We start from the raw sequence: 10,729 nt of genomic DNA, 5'->3' as shown, positions 1-10,729 counted from the left end.
GCCAGTGAACAAAAATACCAAACTGTAAGCTTTTAAGTTCAAAAGCCACAGTACCTGGGGGTGAGACAGGGGAGTTGGAAGGAGGTACACACGGGCACATCCCCTCCCAGCTCTGCCCCAACGCCCTCCCTGCACCAGCTGTGAAGCTAGCCGAGGACGAGACAAGGAGGCAGACACTGGTTTAGGCCTGGTCTCATTTCCCCTTGTGGCGGAGTCCGGGACATGAAAGGGACAGAACCTGAGATAAATTCCGTGCGGCAGGGCTGCTGCGGGTGTGGCGTGGAGAGCTGGCAGTTGCTACTGGACCCCGGTGGGAGCAGCCGCAGAGCAGAAATGAGGGCATGTGTGATCCATGGAGTCGGGGACTGGGAGAATTTCTCTCGGACAATTCTCACTGAGCAGCACCCCCCCTCCCCGGCCCCAAACCTGTGCTGTGGTGTTAAGGAACTCCCCAAATTTAGATCCGTGGTGGAGGCAGGAGGAGGGGAGGGGTGGGATGACCTGGAAATGAGTGAGGGAATGAGCAGGTAGAATGGAGATGCAGATAAGGGTAAGTTGAACTAAAGGAAAATAAGGTAACATATTTGTATAATGAGATCTGGCTTCTACATTTACCTGCTTCAGGGCCTGTCAGCTGAATCTCTGGGCCCCACTGCGGGAGGGGCCCAAGAACACCTCCAACAAGCACCTCTGGTGACTCAGATGTAGTTGACGCTTAATAAAGGTTTTCATTTCTTGTTTTGTTTTTTCCCCTCTCCTAACATAACTGGCTGAGAAGATGGGACGAAAGGGGGCTGGGCCATTCCACACTAATGAACTTGCTCCATCCACGTGAGTCAAACCAGACCAAAATAGGCATTCATTTCAGAGACCCTGTGTGTCCCTCAACACAGCATGTAGATCAAGGCCTTCTAGTTAGGAATAGTGCTTGGAATACAGACCCAGGAGCTGCTCAAACTCTGTGACCTCTGGCTGAGCCCTCCTCCATCAGGAAGGCTTTGGAGCTGCCTGCCAAGCCCTGGGTTCCTGGAGAGGAGAGAAACTGCCAGGGATCTGTTGTATGCCAGAGGCTTTACGGAGATTGCTACATGTGTTCAGTTTCCTAATTACAAAAACAATGTGACTGCAATCTCCTTGCAAAATATTAAAATATTATACATAAAGCTGAGGCTCCCTGGTCACCTCCCAACTCATTTGTCATTTTTTTAAAAAAACTTTCTGGAAGGTTTCATATATCCTCCTTTTTTGGAGGAAAAATTTTTTTAAAAAAAAATGCAATATCTTATCTGAGGATAATGATATTTTTTAAATTCAATATTAGATTTTATTTACTTTTAAAATAATTTTCTTGCCCTGGCCGATTTGGCTCAGTGGAGAGAGCGTCAGCCTGCAGACTGAAGAGTCCCAGGTTCGATTCCAGTCAAGGGCACATGGCCTGGGGTGTGGGCTCGATCCCCAGTGTGGGGCCAGCAGGAGGCAGCCAATCAATGATTCTCTCTCAGCATTGATGTTTCTATCTCTCTCTCCCGCTCTCCTCTTGTCTGAAATCAACAAAAAAATATTTTAAAATAATTTTCTTTTTAAATTACAGTTGACGCCGAAACCAGTTTGGCTCAGTGGATAGAGCATCGGCTTACGGACTGAAAGGTCCCAGGTTCGATTCCGGTCAAGGGCATGTGCCTAGGTTGTGGGCACATCCTCAGTAGGAGATGGGCAGGAGGCAGCTGGTCGATGTTTCTCTCTCATCGATGTTTCTAACTCTCTATCTTTCTCTCCCTTTCTCTCTGTAAAAAATCAATAAAATATATTTAAAAAAAATAAATTACAGTTGACATACTTACTATATTATATTACTTCCAGGTGTATAAGTGATTAGACACTTATACAACTTACAAAGTGACACCATACACAATTATTACAATATTATTGACTATATTCTTTATGCTGCACTTTACATCCCCGTGACTATTCTGTAACTATCAATTTGTACTTCTTAATACCGTCAGCTTTTTCATCCATTCCCCTAACCTCCCTCCCATCTGGCAACTGTCAAAATGCTCTCTGTATTTATGAATCTGCTTATGTTCTGCTTATTTATTTTGTTTTTTAGATTGCATGTGTAAGTGAAATCATGTAGTATTTGTCTTTCTCTATCTGACTTATTTCACTCAGCACAATACCTTCTAGGTCCATCCATGTTGTTGCAGATGGCAAGATTTTATTCTTTTTTATGGTTGAATCATATTGCATTATATATACTGTATACGTTCAAAGGCTGTTAAATCACATTGTATACCCCTATCTTCAGAAAAAAATAACTTCCACTGTCGTGGTAAACAACCTGCTTCCCTATTTATAATGGTCTGGCCCTCTAGCAACTTCAGCGCGAAATTATAGCTAATTTGCCTACAAACATCAGGTGGTCATAATAATCTGGCCCCTCAGTGTATATGCACCATTTTTTTCTTTATCCATTCATCTGTTCTATTGATGGGCAATTAGGTTGCTTCCATATCTTGGCATTGTAATTAATACTGCAATGAACATATGGATACATATGTCTTTTGTTGTTGTTAATACTCACCTGAGGATATTTCCCTCCACCATTGAGAGAATGGAAAAGAGGGAGAAAGGGAGAGAAATCACCTCCCCCAGGCACTCTGACCTGGCCAGGGATCGAACCTGCAACCCAGGTTTGTGCCCTTGACAAGTAATTGAACCCAGGACCCTTCAGTGCATGAGATCAATGCTGTAACCACTGAGCACACCCATCAGGGCTGCATATGTCTTTTCAATTTAGTGTTTTAGGTTTCTTCAAATAATTACCCAGAAGTAGAACGGCTGGGTCCTTTTTTGCCTCATGTTATATAACCTTTGTGTTAAAGTCTATTTTATCTTATGTAAGTATTACTTCCCCAGCTTTTTGTTTTTGTTTTTATTTTCATGAAATATCTTTTTACATCCCTTTACTTTCAGTCTGTGTTATCTTTCTATCTGAAGTGAGTCTCTTGTAGACAGCATATGTAAGGAAGGATCTTGTTTTGTTATCCATTCAACCACCCTATATCTTTTATTTTAAAATATGTTTTTTAATTAAAAAATATATTTTATTGATATTTTACAGAGAGGAAGGGAGAGGGATAGAGAGTTAGAAACATCGATGAGAGAGAAACATCAATTAGCTGCCTCCTGCACACCTCCTACTGGGGATGTGCCCGCAACCAAGGTACATGCCCTTGACCAGAATCGAACCTGGGACCTTCAGTCCAGAGGCCAATGCTCTATCCACTGAGCCAAACCGGTTAGGGCTTAAAATATGTTTTTTATTGTTTTTTTATTTTAAGAGTAAAAGGAAGGAGGAGGGAGAGAGAAACATTAATCAATTGCCTCTCATAGGCACCCTGACCAGGGATCAAACCCGCAACCTGGATATGTGCCCTGACCGGAATCAAACAGGCATGGACGTCCTTCAACCAACTGAACCACACCATCCAGGGCCCTATATCTTTCGATTGGAGCATTTAACCATTTACATTTGAAGTAATTGTTGATAGATATGTATTGCCATTTTATTGTACATATTTTTAAAAATCTTTCTTCTTTTTCTTAAAGAAGAAATGTTTCTTAGTCTCTTCTTTTTGGTTGCCTCCCTGTGTTGTTTCAGTGTATTAGTTAGAGCTGCTGTGTCTCCCAGTTCGGTCTTGGTAGAGTGGCCTTCTGTAGTAGATGTCCTCTAGGGCCAGTGGTGCAGCCTCCCTGGTCACCTGAGCCGGTGCTCCAGGTGCATTCCCTATGGGGCTGTGTGGACCCTCCTGTTGTAGTTGAGCTTTGATTGCTGTTGGCACAGCAATGGGAGGGATTTGCCCCCAGGCCAATTGGCTATGAGGACTAGCCATCACCATGTAGAGGAGCCAATCCCAAGGAGCAGGACTCGCTTCAGTGGGGCTTTGGTGCCTACTGAGTCCACCCCTCCAGTGTGTCGCTCATGGAGGTGCTTTGGTATGGTCTGAAGCTGGCCACTAGGTATGCTGGCTCTAGGGCTTCTTAGGAGGTGCAGGCCAAGGTCAGCCACCACCTGTGCCCTGTCTGGGGCCACCACCTGGCTACCCGGCCACCCAACATGAGCTACAGAGCAATCTATAGGTAGCTGCTACTTGTGCTGGGCTTGGAGGTGACCAGGAGATACCAAACTGCAAACCAAGGCTGGCTGCCACTAGTGCCAGGCCCAGAGCCACTTAGTGAAAGGTACATGGCATGCCAAGGCCAGATGTGGCTTGTTTGAGAGATTTTAGTAAAATCTGAAGCATAAGCCAAAAGAGGCAATTTTTATGGAAAAGCCCCTGGAAATGGCTTGGGTGACCCACAAGTTGATTGGGGCAGGGTCTCAGGGAATCATCAGGGCAGGGTAAACAGTGTTAGACAGTTTGATGGAGACTCAGCTATGGTGCCCACCAGCACCTATAGGGGAGGGCTCAGCAAAGAAACAATTGTTACTGCCAGCTCTTCTGTCTGGAGAAAGCTGCCCCTCCAGCCCTAGTCCTGATGTGAGACAATTCAGTTCCTCTCCATATGTCCCTCGACCTTTCAAGCTGCTGCCCCTGCCCTGGAACTTAGAGTGAGTGAGTCACAGTAAGTCCATGTGTGGGTCCCTTTAAGAGAAACACCTGGGACTACAGCACTCTTCCAGCTCATTCTGCCATAACCCCAGCTAGTTTTCACAGCCAGACGTTATGGAAACTCGTCTTCCTGGCACTGGAACCCTGGGCTGGGGCCCCTCCTCCTCCAGGGGGACCTCCACAGACAAGACATGTGGGTGTGGGACCAGCCTTTCCTCATCTCCACTCCTCCTACCTGTCTCAACATGACTTCTTCATATCCTTCGTTATACGACTTCTGTTCTAGATTTCAAGCCGTTCTCAGTGATGGCTGTTCTGTAATTTAGTTGCAATTTTGATGTGGTTGTGGGAGGGATGTGAGATCAATATTAGATTTTAAACTAGGTAATAGGTAATGATCAAAATTCAAAAGTTACAAAGGAATGTACAGTGAACTTTGGTTTCCAGCTGCCCAGGATTCCTACCTGACACAGCTGCTGTATCCAGTCTTGTAAATGCTTGTAGATACTTTTTTTTCTTTTTTAAGTACAAATACTAACAGACTATCTGTATTGAGTTGCCCCTTTCTTCTTTCTTTTTATTTCTTTTTTCTTTCTTTCTTTCTTTTTTTTTTTTTTTTTGAGAGAGAGAGAGAGAGAGACATTGATTTGTTGTTCCACTTATTTATGCATTCATTGGTTGATTCTTGTATGTGTGCTGACCTGGTATAGAACCTGCAACCACTACTCAGCCAGGGTTCCACTTTTAAAATTTTTTTTCTAATTATGGGGGTTTTGTTATTGTTTTATTATTGCTCCCTAGTATCTCTGTCTCTTCCAGATTTCTTTAGCTTTTTAAAAATATGTTTTAATTTATTTTAGAGAAGGAAGGGAGAGGGAGGGAGAGAGAAACATGGACATGGATTGTCTGCCTCCTGCGCATCCTCCACTGGAGATTGAGCCCACAAGCCGGGCATGTGCCCTGGCCAGGAATCAAACTGGTGACCTCTTGGTGCATGGGACCACACTCAACCAAACCGCGCCACACCAGCCATTTTTTAATATTGTATATGGATGGGAGAGTGCCTCGCAGCGGTTCTCAACCTGTGGGTCGCGACCCATTTGGGGGTTGAATGACCCTTTCATAGGGGTCGCCTAAGACCATCGGAAAACACATGTATAATTACATATTGTTTTTGTGATTAATCACTATGCTTGAATTATGTTCAATTTGTAACAATGAAAATACATCCTGCATATCAGATATTTACATTACTATTCATAACAGTAGCAAAATTACAGTTCTGAAGTAGCAACGAAAATCATTTTATGGTTGGGGGTCACCACAACATGAGGAACTGTATTAAAAGGTTGCGCCATTAGGAAGATTGAGAACCACTGTTTTAGAGGCTTTCCTCAAATGTCTGCTGATCTGTGGCTCTCTGTTCATATTCAATAGGGAGCCACCGAGAGGATGATTGGAAAGTGTGTGTGTGTTGGGGTGGGGGTGGGGGTGAATGGACATTCATTGGCTATTAGTATTGCCATAGAACAATGGAAGCTTTTTCACGTGGACTCCCAGTGTTGGCGGTGACAGGCTTTCTCTGGTCCACTGAGTGTTTTGAGAGAACAATATCTTCTGTTCATCCCGTCCTTGATGAGGGAGTGGATCTGGAGTAGGATGGGGGTCCTGTTTCTAGTCTCAGTCCTCAGCTCTGTGGGCCTGGGCCTAGTGTCCCCAAATTCAAAGCCTCCTCAAAGATGAGTGTGGGGAGGGAGGGGCGGTATGTGTGACGCAGGTGTGAAGTGAGACAGCGCCAGGGGTTTCATCACTGGACACAGACTCTCAGCTCCCCCTGTGTTTAGCGTGGCCAGACCCAGAACCCGGGGACCTGCAGGATCTTTGGGCATCATGTCCTCCTGACGCCCACTGCCCTGCTTGGTCTGTCACCACACTCTGGCTGACGCCCAGCCTCCAAAGTCTTGCTGAAATCCTTGGTCTGCCGCTGTCTTCTCTCCTGATCTCGAAGTCCCAGTAGTTTTACACCACTGTGACTGCTCTCCTGTTATTTGGTTAACCTTTGGAAAGGAGGGAAGACGAATGCTCATGACCCGTATGTTTATCCAGAAGCTTTACCACCGTTTATTTAACCCCCCAGGGATCAGCCTTTTAGGTTGTTTCCAGTTTTCTTGCTATTACAACAGTGCTCTTAGGACCATTGTAAATACCTACCATGATCAGCCTTCATTCCTATGAGCAAGGCATTATCTTGATTTTACATTTAGGGAAACCTAGGCTTAGAGAAATGCCTTGGGGTGTCTTTTTTAAAAAGTTGGCTAAATAGTGGACTCCTGGGCACCTGTTTGGGGAGGATGGGTTTGGGCAGGACCCGTTGCCCAGTGTTCCTGTAAGGACAGCCCTGATTAGACTCACAAAGCCCTGATCACTTGCTACCAGTTTGGCCAGGGAGCCAGCTGGACAGCACAGGCCCAGCCCTCAAGGCCACTGTGAGGCTGGGTAGTGTGGGCATGGGCAGTGGGGGAACCACAAGCCAGAGCCCGTGTGGGCAGGACAAGACAGGCAGATCAGAGTCTGCTGGGACTAGGAGATGGGGATCCCTCCTGGTCCCACTCACTCTTCAACCTCCATTCATTAGAGATTCACTGGGATTGACAAATTCCTCTATTTGGGGGGATGGGGGGGGAAGTCCCCCTCTAAATGGTGTTGTTGGCAAGAAGCCATGTTTTCCTAATTTCCCTCCATATCACCTGCCAAGCCGGAGCCTGCTGGTAGTGGGTGCTCGATCAACTCCTGCAATAACGAGCCAGCTGATTTGGCCTGACAAGCCAGGAGACAAGGGTTCCAATCCCAGCTCGTCCTGTCTGCATGATGTCCTGAAGCAAATGGCTCTCTCCTTGGGCCTCATTTCCCTCATTTGCTCAATGTGGGCTCTTTCATTCTACAATGCTAGGCATGCTGTGGCACCAGGAGTTGCAGTAACACCCAAGAAAAGAGATTATTAAACACAGTGTGATTGTCAATTATACCTCAGTAAAGCTGAAGAAAAAACACACCAGGAGATCTTTTTAATTTTTTTTTTTCAAATTATAAGAGAAAGTTCATTTAGAAAGTTATAGAGGTAGGAGAAGTGAGCCAGCTGGGCTGCATAGGGAACAAGTTACGGAAGCAAGAAAGGCCCTTGGAGCTTAAGAGAGAGCAAGGGAAGAAGAGGCCACGGGAAAGGCGAGGGCCTGCTCCCAAGAGGGAGAGCCTTGAGATCTCTGATGGACATAATCATCCAGACACTTGCCAACACAGTGTTACTGGACTAAAGGGTCCTGTTTGCCTGTGTGCATCAAAGCCCAATCAAACACGAACAGGAATTTGCAGCCAAGAAAGTAAAGGGTTATTTTTAAGGAAATGGCGCCCCAACTGGAGTCACAGGTGATGGGTTATATAGGGGGAAATCATGGGGTCTTGGGCTCTATTGATTGGTTGGGACCAGAGGAGTAATCACTGTATCGGGTCCTGATACAGTCTTGGCTTTGTTCTGCCTGGTTTCATGAGGGTGTGGTTTGCCGGGCCTGGGGGTGAACCACAACCGAAGCCACAATGTTATCTGTAGCTAGACCAAACTCTTGTTTGTTCTTAAGAGAGTTTGATGCTGACCAGAACCTAAGGTTCTAAGGGCTTAATGATTAGAAAAAGAGTGGGGGGGACAGAAAGGGTATATATATATATATTGATTTCTTAGAGGAAGGGAGAGGGAGAGATAGAAACATCAGTAATGAGAGAGAATAATTGATCAGCTGCCTCCTGCATGCCCCCTACTGGGGCTCGAGCCCACAACCGGGTCAAGTGCTCTTGACCAGAATGGAACCCAGGACCCCTCAGTCTGCAGGCTGACGCTTTATCCACTGAGCCAAAACAGCTAGGGCGAAAGGGTCTTTTTTAAAATAAGAGTTTGAGTCAAACTGACAACATATACCATATCATTATCTTAAATGCTTTCAGAAAGGCTCGTATTAAAGACACGAAGTTCCTGCGTGGTGACAACGGCTCAAACAGACTTCAACCAAAAGGAAGAAAGACTGAGGGCTCACGTAAGGCAGGATTCAGGTGCTCACGTGTCAGCAAGGCTGTTTCTCCTTTCCTAGCCTCTGACTCAGCTTCATTTCCGAACAGGGAAGATAAGCAGCTGCAGGCTCATATTATTTTTAAATATTATAGTTTGTATGTTTGTTTGTTTTTTTTTTTAATTTATGTGGTTCAAATTCCAAAAGTTCAAAGAGCAGATGGAAGAAGTCTCTCTCCAACCCTGTCTCACAGCTACCCACCTTCTGCCACCCAACAACAGGCCTCCCTCTCCCTGTGCCTCCTTCCGCAGATGTGCTGTGCCCACAGCTCTCCACTCGTTTACACAAAGGGAAGCAAACTACAGCATATGAACTCTTCTGTGCCTTAGTTTAGTCAGGTGACTGGGAGATCATTCCATAACAGTACATAAAGTTTGCTTTCCTCCCGCCTGGGTGCACAGTATTACACTGTGACATGATTTAACCAATCCCCTATCGACATTTAGATTGTTTCCAATCTTTTCCAATACAAACTAAACTACAAAATAAATAAGTAAATAAATAAATAATCCACACACTCCCATTTCACCTATACGCAAATGTGTAGGGCTAATTCCTATAAATGAAAATCCTAGGTCAAAGGGTATGAGTACTTTGTAATTTTTATTGATTTTGATGGATATGGCCAAATTGCTTTTTGTGGATATATTTCCAAGTATTACTCCCACCAGCAAACAGGCGAGGCCTGCTTACTTAAACCCATACCCTCTCCAACTTTCTATGAAACTTTTTGGTCATTACAAATATAAATTAAACATGATTGGCATTTTTCTTTTATTTTTTTTAGAGAGAATGGAAAGGAAGGGAAGGAGGGAGAGAGAAATATGGGTCTGAGAGAGACACACATTACTTGGTTGCCTCCCACACGGGGAACAAACCTGCAACCCAGGAATGTGCCCTTGACCTGCATCAAACCCACAAGCCTTCGCTGTGTAGGCTGAGGCTCTACCACTGAGCCACACCAGGCAGGGTGATTTGCATTTTTTTATGGTGAATGAGGTTAGGCATCTTTCAATATATTTGAGAGTTGTTTATGTGTCCTTTTCTGTAAAATGTCCATACATATTTTTGTACATTTTTATTGGGTTGGTATTTTTCTTATAGATCTGTAGGAGATAGTTATGTATCAACATTAGCCCTTTCTCTGCAATATGAATTCTATTTTCCCTTGATTGTCATCTATCTTTTAACTTTTGCCATGCATGCCTATACCATTTTAATATATATTCAAATGTATGTCTTCTCTTTTATGACTTCTGTGTTTTGTTTTCATATTTAGAAATGTCTTGCCCAAAATGCATAACCTACCCAGTCATGAGGAAACGCTGGACGAATCCAAGCTGAGACATTCCACAAAATAACTCACCAGTATTCTTCAAGTGTGTCAAGGGGGGGAAAAAAAAACGACCAAGGAACTGTCTCAGATTGGAAAAGGCTAAGGAGACATGACAACTAAATCCAATGTGAAACCCTGGATTAGATCCTGAATGACAATGGGCATTAGTTGGAAAACTAGCAAAATTTAAATAAGACCTATTGATTAGTTAATAGTATTGTATCAATAATTTCCTGTTTCAATTACTATACCACTAGAGGCCCAGTGTATGAATTTGTGCACGGGTGGGGTCCAGCTGGGGTCCGGCTGACCCGCCCTGATAGGGGCCCCATCTGTGGGGCAAGCCAGGGGAGGGGCTGCGGGAGGTTGGCGGGTCGGCCCCGCCCCCATTGGGCTGGTTGACTGTCTGCAGTGAGCATCATAGTGACCTATCCTTCCATTCCTTCTGGTCACTTAGCTTTTATATATATATACTAGAGGCCCGGTGCACAAAAATTTGTGCACTTGGGGGGGGGAGGGTGTCCCTCAGCCTGGCTTGCGCCCATTTGCAGTCCAGGTCCCCTTGGGGGATGTCCACCTGTCGACTTAGGCCCACTCCCTGGGGGATCAGGCCTAAGCTTGCAGTCAGACATCCATCTGGCAGCCAGGGAACCCTCGGGGGA

The sequence above is a fragment of the Myotis yumanensis genome, unplaced genomic scaffold (genome assembly GCF_028538775.1).
Source record: "Myotis yumanensis isolate MYYU_CA2020_CCGP unplaced genomic scaffold, mMyoYum1.0.hap1 SCAF_16, whole genome shotgun sequence".
NCBI lineage: Eukaryota > Metazoa > Chordata > Mammalia > Chiroptera > Vespertilionidae > Myotis > Myotis yumanensis.
This window is presented reverse-complemented; position numbering follows the sequence as displayed.